The 22,962-nt window shown below is 42.4% G+C and overlaps 1 pseudogene; it reads left to right on the top strand.

Annotated features, from left to right (window-relative positions):
* The first annotated feature begins 3,720 nt into the window (after positions 1 to 3,720).
* Positions 3,721 to 6,949, top strand: LOC141056022 (bifunctional phosphoribosylaminoimidazole carboxylase/phosphoribosylaminoimidazole succinocarboxamide synthetase-like; annotated as a pseudogene).
* The last annotated feature ends 16,013 nt before the right edge of the window (positions 6,950 to 22,962 follow it).

Below are 22,962 nucleotides of genomic sequence, written 5' to 3'. Positions count from 1 at the left end.
CCCAAAATTGTGTCCTTAACCACATCTGTTTTGGGTGTTGGAACTTTCCCTTTTGTGATCACATCATTTGTAATATCACCTGACCACACAGATTCCTCTTAATCGCTTATTTCTATATTCCAGTAAAACACATCTGTAGGACTGCATTCCCATGTGCCTGTCTTATTAGTGTGTATGTAATCTCTTGTGACTGTGTGAACTTAGTCTTGGGTCCTGTGGTAGCATGTAATATTATGTCAGTGTCGTGAATGAAGTGTAGCTCAATACAGCATTTTACACCATAACCCATGCAAATGTTTCTAGTAATATCTGCTGAATTGTCTGGTATGTCTTCATCTATTAGATATTGTAGACTAGATCCTCTCGGACTTTGTGAATGTAGACTTTTTGGCATGGTTCATTCACTTCACTAGTATTTATTCCATGATGTAAAAGGTCTTCTGCATAGATCAGTTGAAATAGTATAGAGTAACAGAAATGTGATTCCCATCAAATAGCTTTTCCTGAGAAATGTCTTCTCCTGTAGGATTGGTGTTGAATCAAATCCATCAAGGACAGGATGTTGAATATTCCAGCTCTTATAGGAATCTGTTTCTTCCTAAAATAAATGCAGTATCATTCTGCAATATACAACTTGCATTGATCAACATGTACCCACACTATTGTCTGTGGGTAATTTTAACCACATTAGATGCTTGTTGACCAGGAATCATACCTTGTCCCATGGTTTCAATAATCTCAAAGGGACCTTCCCAGTTACTTTCCCAAGGTCCATTCTTCCAGACAGTTTAATCCTCACTAGAGCCCCTTTCTTGAACGTAGATTCATATGGTGTCTCCATTCTCTGCGTTCTTGATGCAGAATATGGAAGTATGGCTTTCAAGCTGTCCTGCAACTACTCCAACCGTTTGGGCCTTGCAACAGCATCTGTTTGATGTGTGGACAAAAATGGTTCATGTGGAAAAATTGCATTTTTCTTCCTGTCATTAGTTCGAAAGGAGGAAATTGAGTTGTGGAAGAAGTCGTTCCTCACACTCAACAGTACAAAAGTTCCGGCATCAACCCAAGTATCTTTGTCCAACAACATCTTAGCAATTCTGGATTTTGTTCTTTTCATCGTTTCCACAATACCAGCGGACTGTGGATGGTAAGGTACATTAAACTGTTGTACCAATAGAATAGTACAAACTGCTTGCATGACTTTACCTGTAAAGTGACTTCCTCAATAAGAGGTGATCATTCTTGGGATCTACCAAGTACAAAAGACATGATTAAATAATGCTCTCTGTAGACAAAGCATCATCTTTCCTGACAGGTAAAATACAACCCATTTAGAAATAACATCTACTACAACCAATGCATACCTGAGACCATTTTTGGTCTGTTACCATCAGGTAATCTGTAACATAGACCATGGATCATCTGCAGGTGCAATTTGGAGGAGTGGAGGTTTGTCCTTTTTGGTCTTGGGTTCATTTGAGCACAAATGAGACATGATTGAACAATACTTTATATAGTCTCTTCCATCTTTTTCCAGTAAAAATTCTGAGAATTCCTAAACTTTTCTTTTGGCCTAAAAGACCCAAACTTTCATGATTATATCTTGTGAACTCAACCTGTAGATGTTTTGGTACCACAGGACGCAACTCCCCATATAAGTCATGACACAACCCCGTTTAAACAAACAAAAGGGAGGTTATGGATCCACTTGGGAAGCAACAAGAGATGTCTTTTTCTTCTGCAAAAGGGATATGTGGGTCTGTTCTTGAACTGCTGAAACCTCGAGAGGTTAATGTTGAAACACTTTTCTTGTCACGGCTGCCTCTTTGGCTAGAATATCTGCAGTTGTATTTAGAACAGAATTCATCATATTTTTTATGGGCAGCGACTTTGACAATAGAATGAAAAACAAAAAATGGTTTTGCTATTATCTCAAATTGTTTACAGCGTGTCACTGTGTGCAAGAGTCTTATTAAATTGTACAAAGCCTTTCTTTTCCCACACTGGCAAATCGGTCCGTGGGTGATGGTGACACAGTGCCAACATATTCCGCAGCACTTTACATTTTAGAGGGGGCTTGTACGGACAATATACACTACTGCATGCCAATAGACACAGAGCAAAACAGATACCAAGAGGAATGAAGGCCCTGCATCATTCTGAAGACCATTATCTATGTATTGGAGGCTTCACATTATCTGACCTTGTATCTAGTTCAGATTCGCTCACAATTAGGAGCCATCTATTATCAATCATCTTGGTGACAGACAACTTCCACCCAGAACAGATCAGCTGCAGCTTCTAGAATAACATGGTGATCTGAGAAACGTCTCTTCCTGCCATTGGCCTCACATCAGCTCCTCAGTGCTGCTCCTATGTGTTCACTGGTTATTGTGAGGCTCATTAGTATAATCCAGCATTTCCCCTCACCTCAGGTGTCTCCTTCTCCCTGGAAGCCAAAAATTTCCTTCTGCATTAGGCTGTTCACCCCTATTCTGAGGATGGGCAAAACCTTATCCTTGAATTATGCAAATGTTGATTAAGTAAATTTGTGGGATATGGCTTGTTTAAAGAAAAGTTTGTTAGAATTTATTACTTTTTAATTAATTTCAGTTCCGTGATCTGATTAGTTTTCACCAGTGGAGATATCTGGCAGTAAGGCTAAGTGCACACGATGCATTTTACCTGCGGATCCGCAGCAGATTTTGCCGCACAAACGCTGCAGATCCGCAAAGTGATTTACAGTACAATGCAAATCAATAAAAAAAGCCGCTGTGCACACGCTGCAGTCTTTTCCGCGCGGTTTTTGTGTGGTCCAAAAAATGCAGCATGTCACTACTTTTGTGCGGTTTTCCACCTACTCCATTTTCCAAATCCGCAGTGTAAAAGCGCCCAAAAACCGCAATAAAAAAGAAGAAAAATGCAGGTCATTTGACCTGGGGATTTCCTAAAATCTATGCAGAAAAATCCATAGGAAGAAAATCACCGTGTGGGCTTAGCCATACGTTGTACTGTAAATCGCTTTGCAGCGTTCCTGTCCGGTAAAATCCGCTGCGGATCTGCTGGAAAAATGCATCGTGTGCACATGGCCTAAGTGTTCCATTGTTCTGCAGTGCTCCCAGTGGAAAGATTTAGTATTGCAGTATTCAGTGACATGTCATGGATGTCCATAATGGTTGTAATTCCAAGAAGTCTTAGAAAATTTCCACTTCTGATGCAAGATTGTGTGATGCTTTATGCATGGATGAATCAGGACCGTAGACTTCTGTCTCAAAATTCAGGTTCTGTTTTTATCATAAATTAAAGCTGTTGGCTGTCCTGCATCTATTACCAATTCTTCATCAACTGCCAAGTTCAGGCTCATGCACACGTCAGTGTTTGGTCAGTATTTTGCATCAGTGTTTGTATGTCAAAGCCAGAAATGGAACTTACCGAGAAAAAAATATAATTGAAAGACTGACTCCTGTTGCTTATTATGGATACATTCCTGGTTTTGGCATACAAATACTGATGTGTGAAAGAGGCCTTAGTCTGAGTTGACAAGTTGGCATATAATCTAGCAATAAATGGCACTCAGCTTGGCATTATGGTGACAATTTATTCCAGGAGTAGTACACAGTAGTAAAGGTTTTGGTCAGACAAGTGACCTTCAGTGTAATATTTTAACATAGACATAGATGATCATGGACACACATGAGTTGAGACTGGGCAAGAAGCTGCATGAAGGTAAAACTTACTAGCTGTATTACCCTGGCTTTGTCCTCATGCAGTCCAAGGACCAGATCACAGCGGGCAATGCAGCCAGGAAGGACCACATTGAGAGGAAATCATCCATCTCCATCAAGACCACCAGCTGCATATTCAAACTGCTACAAGAATCTGGTATCAAGATAGCATTTGTGACTAAGTGCAGTGCAACTGGTTCATTGCCACTCTGTGAGATGATCCCTATAGAGTGGGTGTGCAGGAGAATAGCCACCAGTTCATTCATGAATAGAAATCCTGGACGTACCAGAAGGATATAAATTTCACCCTCCTAAAGTATAGCTGTTGTGAACTCATTTTCTGGTTTGCCTCTGGTGAGGGTGGTGGAGCTGGCTGTGTTGACAGAGTAGTCCTGAGTTCTCCATCCGGGCTCCCTCTAGTGGTGACAGTAGGTAATGAAGCTGATCTATATGGCAGAGACCTGCCACCTGAGGACCACTGTGAGTGGACATCAGGAGTCTCTGACTGGATTTAAGTCAGCCGACTCCCTAATTTTGTGCTGGTGGTTTTTTTTTTTTTTTTTTTTTCCTGCCCTGAGGTTCTGGTTCCAGTTCTGTTCCTGCGTTCTCAAGCTAAGTGTGCTCTGCTGTTTTTTCACATGAGATTTGGTCTGGTCAACTCAGTTTTTATGGTCAGCCAGCCCCTGCTGGGGCTGTGCTGAATTTCCATTCTTATCTCTGTTTATGCCAGTTTGCTTTTTGTCCTGATCAGATGGGTCTTTTTGCCCTGTCTTCAGAATATACCAGAGTGCTGATATAGGGAATTGAAGTCTAGTGACTTCAGGGTTTTTGTTATCAGTAAGTGTTGGACATTTTTTTTGGCATGGTTTTGTGCGTGATTGCAGACAGCATCTTTCCTTTCCTGTCCTTTCTAGTTAGTGTGGGCCCCATCGTTTGCTCAGCCTATTTTTCTATCTGTGTTTGTGTTTTCATCTTGTCTCACTGACAATACATGTTTGGGGGCTGTCTATTGCTTTGGGGTCTGTTCTGGGGCAGTTTATATTTCCCCTTTTCTTGCTTTTGGCTTATTTAGTTCTCCGGCTGTGACGAGGCGCCTAGGATCATCGTAGGTACGCTCCACGGCTACTGCTAGCTGTGTGGATAGGATCAGGGGTCTGCAATCCACTTAGTTACCAACCTCTCTGGTTTTCTGTGGCTTAGCTTGTTTTTGCTCTTTCCTCCTCAGTGACTCAATCATAACATATAGCTGTCTTTCAAGGATGATGCCAATAATGACTCTCAATGGTCTGAAGATCAGCTGATTGCAACTAAACTGTGCTGGCCTTGTGATTGGCCTGGCAGAGGTGGACATCATGAACCATTCCACAGTGGCCATCTTTGAAATTCTGGAAAAAACATGGTCAGCACAAGACTGCACCCGAGTGAATATGAAGATTGAGTTTGGTGTGGATGTGACCAAAAAAGAAATGGTCTTTGCTGATGTGATTGATAATGACTCATGGCATCTATGGCCCTCAGGTGATCAGAGCCAGCAGAAGGATGAACAGACTTGCCACGAAAAGTCAAAAGAAACTGAGTGGGTTGCAGACAAAGTGGAGTTACTGGTGACCTAGTCATAGCCAAGAATGGATTGTTGTTGATGGGGTAAATTTCTGACCTAGTCCACTGTGAAAAGATTAAGCAATCTGTGCAAATTATGGCATCCCATGTGAACTGAGGGAGATGTCTAATCACAAAGGACCTGATGAGACTACCTGTTTGTGTTGGTCTCTCCAGGCATGTAATGTGACTGTCACACAGCCACAACACATGCAGCTGCGACGCCTAACCGCTGATAAATTGGAGCGCTCCAGGTTTCCGATGCAGCTATCTGGAAATCGCTAATGATATTCAGATAAGCCCTAGTGATGGGTGAGCACAAAAAAAGCTCGGGTTCTCATTGGTTGGGTCCAGCAAATTGGAATACCCGATAAACCCGTGTAATGAGCTCAATGTAAGTCTATGGGAAAAGTAAGCACTTGTGCCACGACCTCCCACCTCCAACCCCCCTCGGGTGATTTTGGGGCATAAAAAAAATCTGAAATCATTAGGAACAGTGTTCAAATTACATGGTATCATCATGGGCAATACCCCTGGAAGCATTTCAGACTCCCAGGTCACAGCTATGAACAATGTCAGTCCTATGCCATTTTTACAGGCACACAATAAAACATACAAAAATGAAACTGAAATGGATTTTCCTGGGAAATATGTTAAGGAACATCCTTTTCATGGTAATTTGTATGTAAGACAAAATAACCCAAAACAAAAATGTTCTTCCACCACTTGGGCTATGTTCACACGTAGTGTTTTGGATGGTTTTTCAAACTTAGCATTGCTTTCAACCAAGACAAATGCATTCACTGGGAAATGTCACTTGAGGAAGTGGAGACAAAAGGGAGATGTGTTGTGAGTTCATTTTTTTCCCTTCACCATTGAGGTCTGATGAACTCCCTCCTCTGGTGAAGGAAGGTAGTGAGGCTGATTACCAAACACATGGGCAGCTAGATGATGACTGAGTGCTGGAATTGAGGACTGGATATAAGGCTGCTGACGCCCTTCTTCCTGGCTGGTTATTTTCCTGCTGGATTCTTGGAGACAATTCTGATTCCTGCATCTCAAAGCTAAGTTTTTCTGCTCTGCTTTGTACTCTTCAGTTTTGTTTTGTTTTTTGCCTTGTTTTTTGGGAGTTCTGCCTTCCCCGGCCGGGGGTGAGCTGAACTCCATTTTTGTCTCTGAACTGTTGATATTTTGCTTGGTCTTCAGAATATACCTGAGTGCTGATAGTCTTTTGAAGCCTAGCAACTTCAGGGCCTGTTTCTCCTATCAGTCGGTTGGTTCATTTTGATAGGATTTTTGCGGATGGCAGACAGCAGCTTTCCTGTCCTATGTAGTTAGCTTGGGCCCCATCATTTGCTCAACCTATCTTTCTATCTGTGTTAGTGTTTTCATCTTGCTTCACTGTCATTATATGTTGGGGGCTGCCTATTGCTTTGTGGTCTGCTCTGGGGCAGTTTAGATTTCCCCTTTCTTTCTTTAGGCCTATTTAGTTCTCCGACTGATCGAGGGGTCTAGGGCACCGTAAGAACCCACCACGGCTACTGCTAGTTGTTGTGGATAGGTTCAGGGGTCTGCAATCCGATAGCTGCTAACCTCTGGTTTTTCTGGACTTAGCTGGTATTTTGTTTTTTCCTCCTACGGTGACTCATCATAACAAATGGTAGAAAATGCTTCTTGTGTATGGTGCAGCCATTAGAAGATGGGGGGTGTCCCATAGTGCTGCATGAAGTATAATTCAGAATTCCAAATTCTGTTTTGCTCACCTCCATTTGTCTTGGCAGTAATGTGCAGCGGTTTGGCTGATTTGCACATGGTTAGTGATGGGTAGGGCTCTATTACTCTAATTGGGTACTGTTCAAGAAGCTTCTTGAATCATCTTTATCAAGTTGCTCTCCTGGATTGATTCCTTCTTCCACTTCATCTTCTTGGTCTTCTTCCTTCTGTCCACTTTCTCTTAATTGCTGTAGATTTGTGGAACTAGACAGACAAGTTAGCTAACTTGCACTCTCAATGGTAGTGATAACTAAAACAAATTGACCAAACATCTTCCATAATGCATCATTGCTTATCTCCATTTCTTTATAGATGGGTGGCAGGGCTGCCTATGGCTGGAGGTGAGACTTATTTTGAGCTTTCTCCTTTCACCCAATATTGTTCCACTTCAGATGGGAAATTCCTTCTTGCTGATGGGTATGGTTGATGTAAGTTTCAGCAAGTTCTCGATCTTCAAAGGTTTTCTTGTGCCATTTGGTAAAATAGCTCTTGCCTCTATTGCACTCGCCAAAGGTTGATGAAATCTAGAGAAAATACGTTGGTGCTAGTGACTACCGCACAAGTAAGCACACAATTCCTACTATTCAAGCCACATGTCACTGTACCTCAGTACTAATCCTCAATGCCCCAATTCAGACCATCCTGACCAGAAGCACAGGCAATTGCCACCTCTTGGTGTACAATTGTAAGTGGGAAAAGTCAGGTCCAGCTTCTTGGTGCAGTTGAGCATTTGCAGTTTCAATATATGCAATAGTGCAACACACAGACCCCTACTGCCACCCTATGCATTTTGACTCTTGGACTAAGACTTCATTAGAGTCAAAGCACACAGGCTGGCATGAGGCGTCTGTTTGCTGTGATATACTGGAATATGTATTGAAACAGCAATAAATTAGTAACTGCACCTAGAAGCTGGACATGTCTTTTCAACGTTTCCTACTGTTCACTCACTTCTCATGGAGCTTTTCCAAGTCCTTCCCAGAATGTGTAATGGGTTGTCCTTTTAACGTCACAAAAAATGGTTAACCATCTTTGAATTCTTCAGCTGAGTTGGTCAGATAAATTTGAGGTATGCTTCGTATAGCTATTGAACAAAAATTCTGTTAAGGATTTGCTTAGCTGAACGTAGAACAAAGTAAATATATTGATTTACCCTTGCACACACCTTCCTGCCAGGGCTGTATTGTTTGTGCTGCCCTTGGCACGTTTAGTGCTGCTTCCCCCATTGGTGAGCGTGAGTAATGCAGACCCTGTCGTCAGTGACTTGGGCTACTGTCAAATCAGCGATTTTTGCATTAAGCAGCAGATCTGGTAGTTTTTCTGCATTTGCCATGTAACAGATCACTTGTGGCAGCACTGCATTCAGCCTCATTCATTCCCTATGGGACTTGCAGACATGTGCGACACTTGGGGTTTTGCCGTGATCCAGCAAACCAGGGCTGGCTGACCACAAACTGAACAGACCAACAAAATCAAGTGTGAACATTAACAGAGAAACTTAGCTTGAGCTGACTGGAACAGAGCTGAGAACCAAGACCTGACAAGCATAAGGAATCACCAGCAACTGAATAGGGCGTCTGCTGTCTTAAAGTCTGAGACTCCAGAGGTCCAATCGTCGTCCTCATTCTCAGGTGGCAGATCTCCACTGATTAAATCGGCCTCACTACCTCTTGGTACCACCAGAGGGAGTCTGGAAGGAGAACTCACAACTGGTTAGCCAGAGAATGAACTCTCAACACTTCTCCCTGACACCTTGGAATGACAGATCAGCCCTGCTAACCAGCACATAAGCAAGCCTTTATCTCAAGGCCACTCACCTTGAGATGCATAACAATCCTTCAGCATCCTATACCCATTACCACAATGGATATGACTGTAGGCCCGCCCTGGGACACCCACACAGCGCCCCCTAGCGGACACAGTGGTCACTACAACACAGTGCTTATCTACAGCATTCTAGAATGCTCTTGATAAGCCCCTGATCTGACCTGAAAGATAAGAAAAACATGCTTTATTATACTCACCTGGGGGCGGTCCGGTCCGATGGGTGCGCAGGTCCAGCACCTCCCATCTTCATGCGATGTCATTTTCCTTGATTTGTCATGCTCCTGCACAGGTGTACTGATCTGCACTGTTGAGGGCAGAGTAAGAAGAGCCCAAAGGAGGTTACCTTCACTGCTCCTTATACAGAATCACGTGGCCAGATAGCAGGTTTGCCAGGGGTGAAGACTTTCTGCCCTACACATACTGGACTATGTAACTGCTATGATTAGAGGGACTGGACCAGAAGGTGTGCAGGCAGAGGGCATGAAAGCAGAATGTGCCAGAGGGATAGCATCTTGCAGCACCACACTCCCAGGAAGGGGACTCCCCGTCAGAGCACAGAGGCTGAGAGAAGAGAAGAGCAATGGTGAGAGCTGTAGGAGTACGTGGACTCTGGAGACTTCATGACCAGAGGAGACTTTGCCCCTGACAGTGTAGAGACAGTGTCCTGAGCGTGTAGCCCTGGTGACTGCAGTGGCAAGCTGCTCCTACCTGCGTGGAGAATTTATCCCCTGTAAATAAACCCTTTAACCATTGGTCTGTCTCTGATCTGTGGTGACATCATCAGTACCTGATATAATGCAAAAACCTCGGCACACAATCAAATGAAACTCAGATGAATATGAATATAGACCAAAGTTTATTGATTCCAAAATATCATAAAGACCAATATTCCACAGGAAAAAATTCCACAGAAAAATGCGACGTTTCGGCTATAGCGCCTTTTTCAAGAACTTATCTGTAGAGTAAATGATACATGCACTCATTACATAAGAGATATAAAGTCAGGTACTAATCATATATAAAAAAATAAATTGTAATTAACACAAAGTAAAGACTCAATACATTGAGTAACATATCCATTGAAATAATCAATATGGACCCAGAATAATACCTGTGGAAATAATAATCCATGGACATCAGAGTCAAATTCATCATACATGTCACTTAGGTGTGGAATGCCTTATGAGAAAAAAAGAAAAATCATATTGAATAATTTTCAATTTGATACCCAAAACATAGTGCGTCACCAGAAAGAATTTACCAGGTGTACAATATAATATATAAAAGAGTAATACACCCAATATAAATGATTGCAAAAAGAATCCTAATCACATTCTTATTCCATGTGAACAATTGCAAAAAATTGCAAAAGGACATCCTGATAGAAATGCATTGTGCATACCATGAATATACTTTACAATATATGGAAGTGCTATACTCCACGTAAATAGCTGCAAAAAAGGAGAATCCTGATCCAAACATGGTGCGCTCTGTAAACTTCCCTAATCCCGATATAACCTGATCCATGCATACCTATTTCAAAGTCCACGGATTGCATGCACGTGCTCCATGGTGACCCGTGCGGTATGGCCTGTCTCTGCCCTGAGAGATCCCGGCTCTCTTATATCGGAGAGGCTAAAGACTAAAGTCAAAGTTTTCGTCACTACCATTCGGCTTTTCACTTCGGCTTTTTCCGGTATATGCCGACGGCGCATGCGCAGTTCTCTTTGTTGGCACTGACTCTTACCCCGGAAGTCTTTAGCCTCTCCGATATAAGAGCCGGGATCTCTCAGGGCAGAGACAGGCCATACCGCATGGGTCACCATGGAGCACGTGCATGCAATCCACGGACTTTGAAATAGGTATGCATGGATCAAGTTATATCGGGATTAGGGATGTTTACAGAGCGCACCATGTTTGGATCAGGATTCTCCTTTTTTGCACTTTTTATGCAGCTATTTACGTGGAGTATAGCACTTCCATATATTGTAAAGTATATTCATGGTACGCACAATGCATTTCTATCAGGATGTCCTTTTGCAATTGTTCACATGGAATAAGAATGTGATTAGGATTCTTTTTGCAATCATTTATATTGGGTGTATTACTCTTTTATATATTATATTGTACACCTGGTAAATTCTTTCTGGTGACGCACTATGTTTTGGGTATCAAATTGAAAATTATTCAATATGATTTCTTTTTTTCTCATAAGGCATTCCACACCTAAGTGACATGTATGATGAATTTGACTCTGATGTCCATGGATTATTATTTCCACAGGTATTATTCTGGGTCCATTTTGATTATTTCAATGGATATGTTACTCGATGTATTGAGTCTTTACTTTGTGTTAATTACAATTTATTTTTTTATATATGATTAGTACCTGACTTTATATCTCTTATGTAATGAGTGCATGTATTTACTCTACAGATAAGTTCTTGAAAAAGGCGCTATAGCCGAAACGTCGCATTTTTTTCTGTGGAATTTTTTCCTGTGGAATATTGGTCTTTATGATATTTTGGAATCAATAAACTTTGGTCTATATTCATATTCATCTGAGTTTCATTTGATTGTGTGCCGAGGTTTTTGCATTATATTTAGTATTGAATTTTACCTCTGAGCACCAAATCTAAAACAGTGAGCACCCCGTTTATCTTTATACATCATCAGTACCTGCACATTATTACAGTCCTGCAGTGCGCAGGTGCTTGGCCTCTATGACCTTTCACAGCTCCTGTGCACTACAGTACTTTGCTCTGCCCTCAACAGGGCAGATCAGTACACCAGCACAAGAGCGCAGCACAAAGCAAGGAGGTTAACAACATCGCATGTAGATGGGAGGCGCTGGACCTAGACCTGCGACACCCATCAGACGAGACCGCCACGGGTGAGTATAATATAACTTGTTCTTTGTATCTACAGCTTTACAGAATGCTGTAGATAAGCCCCTAAAGGCAGTGGATGCATCTTATAGTGACAAAACAAAGTGACAGGTTCCGTTTTTAATAAGAATATTATTTAGTCATTGGTATTATGCGATGTCACAATACCAGGATTTGAGGATCTTCTGTTTCGAGGTCAAGAGCTCTCTGATGCGATGTTGCTGCCTGTCTCGCTGTCTTCCTCTTTTGACACTGCAGTGTTGTGGACAAAATATTGACTGGTTAACAACAAGTATGGTGTCTATGTACTAACTGAACTATAAACTCTCACTATAACATGTCCAGCAGACATTGTAGGATTACTATATTGATTTTATTCTATTACTGCCCAGTCTCTGACTAAGGCCTTATTCATACGTCCATGTGTAAACACATACTTGAAAAAATGGTATCTGTGTCATTGGTGTATGGTCAGTGTCAGATTTTACAATAAGGGTATATGCACACGTTGTGGATTTGCCTGGGGATGGCGCATGCTCAGATTCAGATCTAGTCTCCCGAGATCTCGGGGCAAGATCTAAACCTGAGCATGCACCGCCCCAGTGGCCATTATCCTGGAGGCCACCGCATCGCTCCAGTGGAGCTTCAGGGGCCTCCAGGCTCTGACAAAATGCCAGCGAAGTCCCCTTTGCTACAGAGCCACCACCCTAGCAGAGAGCAGCACAGAGCACCGCTGCCATAATGAGGCAATGGGGATTCTTGTACTTTCCTGGTGAGGCGCCCCCTCACCTTGTCATCGGGACCATTCCCTCCACCATACACAATGACTGCAGATTGCTCCGCACCTGCCCTATAAGAGAACTTCTGGCATACAAGACGACCCATAGCTTTAGATTTTCAGGGGTTAAAAAATCTTGTACACCAAAAAATACTTGATAATGTCCAGGGAGATTTCTAATATATGTCCAGGGACAGACGATCTATAATATATAATGCTCAGGTAGTAGATCTATAATATACAATGTACAGTCCAGGCAAATCTATAATTTATAATGTCCAGCTAAGACCAGAGGCAGAGATGTATTACTACACTCCCACCCCACTCCCTCTATCTGGTACTGGGAGCAAACATTGCCAGCGCTGCTGCTGCTACCATTCACTCTCTGGGTCCATCTGGGAACAAACATTGCTGCTCCTGTGTGCTCCAGCCTCCAGCCAGTAGTAATGGACACCAGAGACACAAGATGGGGCGCTGACAAGCACCTTGACACGTTTCACCACCCTGGGCTTCAGGTGTTGTGGGGAAAAATGCCTCCAGAAACACTGGTGTTCATAATTTCTTATCCACTTATTATAAAAATGAATGAACAAAAGAGAAATCTTGATTGCATCAGTATTTGGGGACTAATCTCTGCCATCACCAGTTCTAGGTACTTGTTGTTTGTGCACCGTTTTTGATGGCATTTGTCAGGCAGGTCTTGCCCAACATCTTGGAAAACTACCTGCAGATCTTCAGTGTATGAGGCTTGTGCAAATCCTGTCTCATGTGATCACGCAGACTGACATTGAGGTCAAGGATCTGTGGGGCCAAATCACCTCCAAGTCTCCTTGTTCTTTATACTGAAGGCTGTTACTAATGACACTGGATGATTTGGATTTTCTGCTGCAGAATAAACTATAGTTTTACTATTTGCTCTAACATTTAGATGAAGTATATTTTTACAATCATATTTAACATGCAATGTTCTGTGGATTCCTATTGGTGATAATGGGATATTAGTAGGTAAATTGCCCGAAATGGTTAAGCAACAAAACAACTCTTGAATATTTTAGTGCAATAATGTAGACTTGCAACCCATTTCAAGGGTCTTCATTGTCAGGGAAGACCCCAACTATCTGGAGGGAGGGAAGCTCTAACTAGCCAAATACTGAGGCTGAGCTGGAAAGGCCTACTTGGGACAGGAAGAGGAGTCAGATGTTACAGATGTCTGTGGCTTGAGTGTTCCTCTTTGAATGTTCTGCTTCCATTTACAAGCCTGAGTGGTCATTTTGGGGAGTGCAGAGTCTGGAGAAAGGGTGGTCTGCCACAGGATTGAGCTGGTGGCCTCCTTGACAACTTAAATTGAAAAAATGCTCTTTGTGTTCCTGACATGTGCTTTTCAGACCATCCCAGAGACAGTCCATGAAAGGCATGTAGTCTGCAAGTGGGAGGAGCTGACTTGTCCGCTAGGTGAGACCACTATTCAGATTGTGGTCCTTTTTAAGATCCCTTGAACAGGGAGGAGTAAAGGAAAGGAGTTTGGTCTGCGTGGATGACCTGTTGCTAGGTCCCTAGTGATATTTGTCACATGTCATCTAAACTGGCATTTGACATCAACATGTTAAGAATGCTCTGGGTGCAGATGATTCTTCTGAAACATGGTGGTGTACCCTTCTCGTGTCATCCTGGAAGCTGAGTGGATCCATGTTTGTCAATGGCATTTCCTGGTCTCCCTTCTGGACTCATGTGGTCATTGCAAAAGAATCCCAAAGTAAGCCTATGAAACGTAGACAAGTGTCACAGGTTGTTGGGAGAGCGAGTAGAAAGAAGCAGGTATAATATAGATTTCTTCAAGAACAAGATTAAAATGCAACCATATCCTTTTAATTTCTTATTTTTCTTATGGATACATTAAACTGAATACTTGTTTGAAATGGCTGAATACTGCACATGTGAACTTGGCATAAAAGGATCCTGTGAACAGGTCATTGATGCTTACAGTATTAAGTAAGATGGCAGAACAAGTCATATGTTTGTATGAACTTGTGGACAGACCTCCTTAGCATTGGAGTCTTCTGTGGATTGTCCATTCTCTGCAAAACTTTCAGATTAAAAATTACAGGTTTCATGCAATACTAGCTTGTTAAAGCTGCTTCTGTTTCCATAATCATGGACTTCTCAGAAGGTTCCATCACCAGGATCTGGTTAGAATGATCGTGGCACCATGTCCCTCTATGAAGTCTTAGAATTTTCACATTGGATCCAAGGAAGCAGTGTGATTTCTGTATGAATCAATGATTGGCTTTCAGGCTTCTATCTCAAGTCTTAATACAGAGCCCAGAAAGCAACACATGATCATAAACTCAAGCTATTCCATAAACTATAAAGAACAAGCCCAGAGGTGATAATGGTAAAATATGTATCCCAAGTTTGGCAATCAAGATAATATACAACAGAAAACATAGTAAAAAAATTCTGACCATAAGACCTGATATTCTCACTAAAGTAATCTGTACAGCAAGTTGCAAAAAAGCTGAAGTTATTTGTTCTCCAAATTCTTATAAATTCCTTTACCTTAACTGCCAAGTTGATGCCGTGGTCCAAGACATTTACTTTCCAGGGAAAATTGAGGTAATTGAAGACAAAACTGTATGACTACAAGAGGATCATGGATAGAAAACCTGGCCTTACATGTTTATGGCTTCTCTTAGCCTCTCCCACTGCGCAGGTGGAGTACAGTCTGGACATTGCTTCCAGTTGATGTGTACTCAGTACATTGTCAGTTTCCATTGCTTTAAGCCAATGGAAATATCCAGTCAAAGCATCAATGACCCCTCCACATGAACAATTATCTATAGTAGAATTCAAGATTGAAGAATGTCTTAGTCCTCTGTATTCATGTACAGGATAATGTGACATGGACAACAGTTTCCTACAAGTTGGGTCAAAGCAAAGGCACTCAGCTTGATTTTAAGACTACCTTTGTCCATGAGCAACACATTGTCTGGCTTCAGGTCCCTGTGCACCAACCCTCTACCATGCAAATAGTCGAGAGCCAAAGAGATCTATAATGCACACCTGTTGACTGCATCCTTGGGAATTCCAATCTGCAGAAAACAGATCAGTACCATGAGATTTAGATTGATCTGAGCAGTGACTTGTCCAAAGCAAAAATACCAAACATTGAAGATGTTACTGTTGGGACAGTGGCTGCTATAGTGAATAAAACTGTTGCTCTGATTGCCACATGGCAATCACATTAATGTGTATTCTGAGATCCACTGCCAGATTAATTGGGCAACTACTTATGATGTCCAGTGATAAGGTATTGGGAGACCCAACTTCATCATTTTGTCTGCTGGTATTTGCTTTCTGGTGCACAATAGATGGTGCAGCCTATAGGTATTTTTATGGAATAATAAAATTGGCCCCATGTATTTGTCTCCAGACCACTGACAGAGCCAGCTGAATTTGCTAAGAACGAATGACCATACACTATTAATAGCTATCAACTCGCCACTTATTTGGTCAACACCCATTTTTCTCAATCTTTCCAAATTCATATTATCTTTCTGGGAAAAGATGGGTATCTTCTATATGTAAGATCATGGTGATTGGATAACTTTGCTTCTAGATGTGTGGAAACTTTTCACAGCTTATGTTGCTAAAAAACATCTGGATTTGCTAATGCCCTGCAGATAAACCTCTCTGCTCTATGGTCAGTTAAAATCATTTAATCACTTAAACTAACTTGGTTAACTTAAATCTTGGATATGCAGGAATTGGCATGTTGACTGTGAGTTCCAGAGGGCACCATTAAGAAAGGACAAGGTGAGCACTGAATGTGTATAAGATTGTCAGGATATCTGTGCTGCAGGTTGTGTTTTTATTTATAATGGTGGAAGTTGGCCAAGGGTTAGATAAGATGTCACCAGTGACTAGAGGGAGACATGAACAGGTTGCTTGATTTGTCTAGGTTTTGTGCACTGGATGGATTGGAGTGACTGTGAAATGTCAGCCTCTGTACTGTACATGGGAGAGGGGGAATGGAGGGCTGATGTGGAGTATACAGAATGTGTAAAGGGGCAGTAGAGGCAAAAGAAAGCGGCAGCTAAGTGGTGTGCAATTTAACAAGAAGCATATTTGTTTAAATATCTGGCCAGCCTTGCCTGTCTCCTGCCCTGTCCACACGCCATGTTTAACCGGCAAAACACTCTGAAAATATTGCACTTAGAAATAAATTTGTGTGCACACATGCGCTCCCCCAGCCAGATCTGAATGTATCAGAAGTTTTCTAGGATGAAAGGACTAATTTGCTTTGAATAATTACTTAATTAGCAAGTGCCCACATCAGGCATTACTATGTAAGATGCATAAACGCTCATACTTGGCAGCAGAAAAAAACCAAGTGAAAACACTGAACATTTTAGAAGGGGATCCCAGGGGTAACGTCTTTCCTAGCAGAGTGACATGGTAAGCATGCCAGTATGAGGAGACTTTAAAGCTGCAATGCTCCTTTGGGAAATGTGCAAGTTGTTTCTTCAGAGAGGAAGAACAAGAACTCTAGCGCCACCTATAGTGAGTAGCACATTGACCATTAGGATTGCTCCTTCCTGTAGGTGACACGAGAGTTCTATCCCCCTTCTGAAGAGACTTTTAGCAACATTTTAGAAGCAAGTGCAGGAACAAATGGTAAATGGCAGATGCCACGCACACAGATCACTGAAAAGCTTCTGGTATATTTCTAATGTCCACTCAGACCAAGGACAGATCAAATAACAGCACCCGGTGGCCAGTTTCAGGATTTCTAATTCACTGTACACCTTTTCCTCTTTACATTTATTCTTTGCTATTATTTTTACAGCCACGAGTTGCTCGCTGACTGGGTGTGATGCCAAGATGACCTGAGGTAAAAATCACAACAGATCAGATCAGAACTGCCATATATTATATGAATCTGTGTAATGGATCACTACAATGAATATGTATGTCCCTCCAGTGTATCTGGTGCAGGATACATTGGGGAACACTGAGGATAAATCAACACTTGTCCAAATCCTCCCTCACCAAGCTCTTTACAGAAGTCAAAACTGCACAGGTCAATAGGGTTTTCTCTGTTGTCCACGTCTCTGAAGGGTAAACACAGCATCTGGCATCACCATCGTCTTGAGATGGCTTGTTTGCGGCATCAGAGGTCATCATATACCTTCTAACTGCAGGGATTATACAAGATTTATTAAAATGTTATTTGAATCTCCAAATTTTACCCAATAAAAAATAAAATTAGCCTATTTGGTGTCACTACATCTGAATAAGTACAAAAATGTGGTGTAATCCTTACTTCTGGAGCCTTAGTATTTGTTACTGTAAAGGCTACTGGGTTGCCCTCCCAGGGCTGCGGGGTACTCTGTATTGGGCCGGTGTCAGCGGAACATGTCACAGCAGCGGTGCCCAGGGCCACGGTCCAAGTCAATGGCGGTATATGAAGCTAGTGAAATGGAATAGTTTGACTTTACCTGTGGTGCTCGGCAATGGAGGTGTTAAGCAGACGCTGCAGACAGATCCTCTGGGACAGATGGTGGGATGCAGCAGTGATGGTATAGCCCTCCACAGGCAGGGCTGACTTCCCAGGGCAGTGTAGCTGTAATGGGAAGGCGCAGGCAGTGTAAAGGATGGTACCAAGATGTAGTGGTGCTGAGCGGGTTGGCGCCGGAATGAATGGAGGACACCGAGGCTTGTAGTTACGAGGCTTTACTCAGTCTGCGGTACACAAGGATGCCTGCCTTTGGGCCGTGTACTCCCGGTCAGAGACTTGGTCAACCTCCAGGCCAGATAGAAAGCTCCTCTCCAACACTCTGCCAACATGTACCTTCCCTGAACGACTACTCTATAGCGCCTTTAAGTGTGATGATCTCCAGTACCGTGGTACTCTGAAGTTCCTCCTGTCAGATGTTCCTAACAACTCTACTCGTATGGTAGACAGCTGTAGCCTCTATCGGGGACTCCTTTCTCCAGAGTCCTGGCTCTCTATTCATTTGCTGTTGTGCCCCAAGTCTAGATGGGAGTAGTGCATTTACAGCCAACTACTCCACCGGTGTCTGCTGCAGAACCATAAGTGTCCATACAACCTTGGGGACCGGGCCCCAGTCTTGCGCTGAGAACCTATAGGCAGGGTTCCTCTTCCAACCCACGTCTCCTCTCTGTACTCCTACTCCTTCGTTCCACACTGATATTTCTCTCTTATGGAAGCTTAGGTTGCAGTTCTACATCTTTCTCCTTCTGTTTCTTTCCCATGCCAGCTGGCTCAGATCACTGAGGCAGCTGCAGCACTCCTTCCTCCATCCCTTTTTCCAGGGATCCCCACTCCTCCCGAGTGGCATCCTTCCTCACTGACCCTCTGTCAGAATGAACCTTTAATCCTACACTTTCCCTCTTTTATGTATCTTAACTCCACCCACCTCCAAGCACATCCAGTGTTCCATGCAGGTAACCACCAGAGGTACCCTGCTACTCTCTAAGCATTGAGCCACAATGTGGTTGTGCAGAACTACCCTGTTGTGTGGGGTGCGAGTGGAGTGTGGAAAGGAGTTCCCACCTTACCTGGATGGTGGGGCACTACATCTTAGGAGAAGGTGCAGTACCTCTGTGGCGACTGAGCCTCAGGGGCGCCACACTACAGCTACTGGTTATCTGGAAGTACCATGTTTTTACCCAATCTTCATCTCCTTCTGTAATGGAAAGTAATGAAGAATCCAAAATGTTCACAAAACTGTGTCCTTAACCACATATCTGTTTTTGGGTGTTGCAACTTAACCTTTTCTGATCACATCATTTGTAATATCACCTGACCACACAGATTCCTCTTAATCTCTTATTTCTATATTCCAGTAAAACACATCTGTAGGACGGCATTCCCATGTGTCTGTCTTATTAGTGTGTATGTAATCTCTTGTAACTGTGTGAACTTAGTCTTGGGTCCTGTGGTAGCATGTAATATTATGTCAGTGTCGTGAATGAAGTGTAGCTCAATACAGCATTTTACACCATAACCCATGCAAATGTTTCTAGTAATATCTGCTGAATTGTCTGGTATGTCTTCATCTATTAGATATTGTAGACTAGATCCTCTCGGACTTTGTGAATGTAGAGTTTTTGGCCAGGTTCATTCACTTCACTAGTATTTATTCCATGATGTAAAAGGTCTTCTGCATAGATCAGTTGAAATAGTATAGAGAAACAGAAATGTGATTCCCATCAAATAGCTTTTCCTGAGAAATGTCTTCTCCTGTAGGATTGGTGTTGAATCAAATCCATCAAGGACAGGATGTTGAATATTCCAGCTCTTATTGGAATCCATTTCTTCCTGAAATAAATGCAGTATCATTCTGCAATATACAACTTGCATTGATCAACATGTACCCACACTTTATTGTCTGTGGGTAATTTCAATCACATTAGATGCTTGTTGAGCAAGAATCATAACTTGTCCCATGGTTTCAATGATCTCAAAGGGACCTTCCCTGTTACTTTCCCAAGGTCCATTCTTCCTGACAGTTTAATCCTCACTAGAGCCCCTTTCATGAATGTAGATTCATATGGTGTCTCCATTCTCTGTGTTCTTGATGCAGCATGTGGAAGTATGGCTTTCAAGCTTTCCTGCAACTACTGCAACCATTTGGGCCTTGCAACAGCATCTGTTTGAAGTGTGGATAAAAATGGTTCATGTGGAAAAATTGCATTTTTTTCCTCTCATTAGTACGAAAGGAGGAAACTGAGCTGTGGAAGAAGTCGTTCCTCACACTCAACAGTGCAGAAGGTCCGACATCAACCCAAGTATCTCCTTTGTCCAACAACATCTTAGCAATTCTGGATTTTATTGTTATTTTCATCGTTTCCACAATACCAGCGGACTGTGGGTGGTAAGGTACATTAAACTGTTGTACCCCTAGAACAGTACAAACTGCTTGCATGACTTTTCCTGTAAAGTGACTTCCTCAATAAGAGGTGATCATTCTTGGGATCTACCAAGTACAAAAGACATGATTAAATAATGTTTTATCTGTAGACAAAGCATCATCTTTCCTGACAGGTAAAATACAACCCATTTAGAAATAACATCTACTACAACCAATGCATACCTGAGACCATTTTCACCTGATGGTAGCAGACCAATCTGTAACATAGACCATGGATCATCTGCAGGTGCAATTTGGAGGAGTGGAGGTTTGTCCTTTTGGTCTTGGATTCATTTGAGCACAAATGAGACATGATTGAACAATACTTTATATAGTCTCTTCCATCTTTTTCCAGTAATCATTCTGAGAATGCCTAACCTTTTCTGTTGGCCTAAAAGACCCAAACTTTCATGATTATATCTTGTGCACTCAACCTGTAGATGTTTTGGTACCACAGGACGGAACTCCCTATTAAAGTCATGACACAAAACCCCGTTTAAACAAACAAAAGGGAGGTTATGGATCCACTTGGGAAGCAACAAGAGATGTCTTTTTCTTCTGCAAAAGTGATATGCGAGTTTGTTCTTGAACTGCTGAAACCTCGAGAGGTTAATGTTGAAACACTTTTCTTGTCACGGCCGCCTTTTTGGCTAGAATATCTGCAGTTGCATTTCCAACAGAATTAATAATTTTTATGGGCAGTGACTTTGACAATAGAATGAAAAACAAAAAATGGTTTTGCTATTATCTCAAATTGTTTACAGCGTGTCACTGTGTGCAAGAGTCTTATTAAATTGTACAAAGCCTTTTTTTTTCCCACACTGGCAAATCGGTCAGTGGGTGATGGTGACACAGTGCCGACATATTCCGCAGCACTTTACATTTTAGAGGGGGCTTGTACAGACAATATACACTACTGCATACCAATAGACACAGATCAAAACAGATACCAAGAGGAATGAAGGCCCTGCATCATTCTGAAGACCATTATCTATGTATTGGAGGCTTCACATTATCTGACCTTGTATCTAGTTCAGATTCGCTCATAATTAGGAGCCATCTATAATCAATCATCTTGGTGACAGACAACTTCCACCCAGAACAGATCAGCTGCAGCTTCTAGAATAACATGGTGATCTGAGAAACATCACTTCCTGCAATTTGCATCACATCAGCTCCTCAGTGCTGCTCCTATGTGGTCACTGGTTATTGTGAGGCTCATTAGTATAATCCAACATTTCCCCTCACCTCAGGTGTCTCCTTCTCCCTGGAAGCCAAAAATTTCCTTCTGCATTAGGCTGTTCACCCCTATTCTGAGGATGGACAAAACCTTATCCCTGAATTATGCAAATGTTGATTACGTAAATTTGTGGGATAATTGCTTGTTTAAAGAAAAGTTTGTTAGAATTTATTACTTTTAATTAATTTCAGTTCAGTGATCTGATCAGTTTTCACCAGTGGAGATATCTGGCAGTAAAGGCCCTTTTACATTTAGCGATGCACCAGCGATCCGACCCGGTCAGGATCGCTGGTGCATCGCTAAATGATCGCTAGTGAGCTTTCATACAGAAAGATCTCACAGCGATGCAGCAGCGACGCAGCGCACGATACTTACCATTCACACACAGCGATCCTGCGTCCTCCCGCCCGCGTCCAGCGTCGCTCGTCGTCACAGCAGGAAGTCTCAGCAGGAAGCGCCCGACGAGAAATGGAGCCGGACATTCTCGCGCGATCAGCGATGGACAGCGGGGGAGCCGGTCGCTGGTAAGTATCACACATGGCGATATCGCTAGCAATATCGCTATAACGTCACAAAACCAGTGACGTTTTAGCGATATTGCTAGCGATATCGCTTAGTATAAAACCCCCTTAAGGCTAAGTGCACACGGTGATTATCTTCCTGCGGATTTTTCCACGCAGATTTTAAGAAATCCACAGGTCAAATGACTGACTTTTTTCCTGCTGATTTTTTTCCTTTTTTATTGCGTTTTTCCCTCTGCAGATTTGGAGAATGGAGCAGGTGGAAAACCGCACAAAAGAGACATGCTGCATTTTTTGGACCGCACAAAATCCACGTGGAAAAAACCGCAGCGTGTGCACAGCTTTTTTTTTTTTTTTTTTTTTTTTTTCCAATTGTTACCACCCACCTCTTGCGTCTCCTTTTTCCCTCATAGACTGTAAGCTGGAGAGCAGGGCCCTCATTCCTCTTGGTATCTGTTATGATCTCTGTGATTATTGTTATACTGTAATGTCTGTGGTCTGCACAAGTCCCCTCTGAAATGTAAAGTGCTGCGGAATATGTCGGCGCTATGGAAATATTTATTATATCTTTCATTGATTTAGGCCATGTGCACACGATGCATTTTTCCACACGGTTTTTGTGCGGTCTAAAAAATGCAGCATGTCACCTCTTTTGTGTGGTTTTCCACCTGCTC

Source organism: Dendrobates tinctorius, unplaced genomic scaffold (genome assembly GCF_039654945.1).
Source record: "Dendrobates tinctorius isolate UK_male_01 unplaced genomic scaffold, ASM3965494v1 ptg000193l, whole genome shotgun sequence".
NCBI lineage: Eukaryota > Metazoa > Chordata > Amphibia > Anura > Dendrobatidae > Dendrobates > Dendrobates tinctorius.
This window is presented reverse-complemented; position numbering and strand designations above follow the sequence as displayed.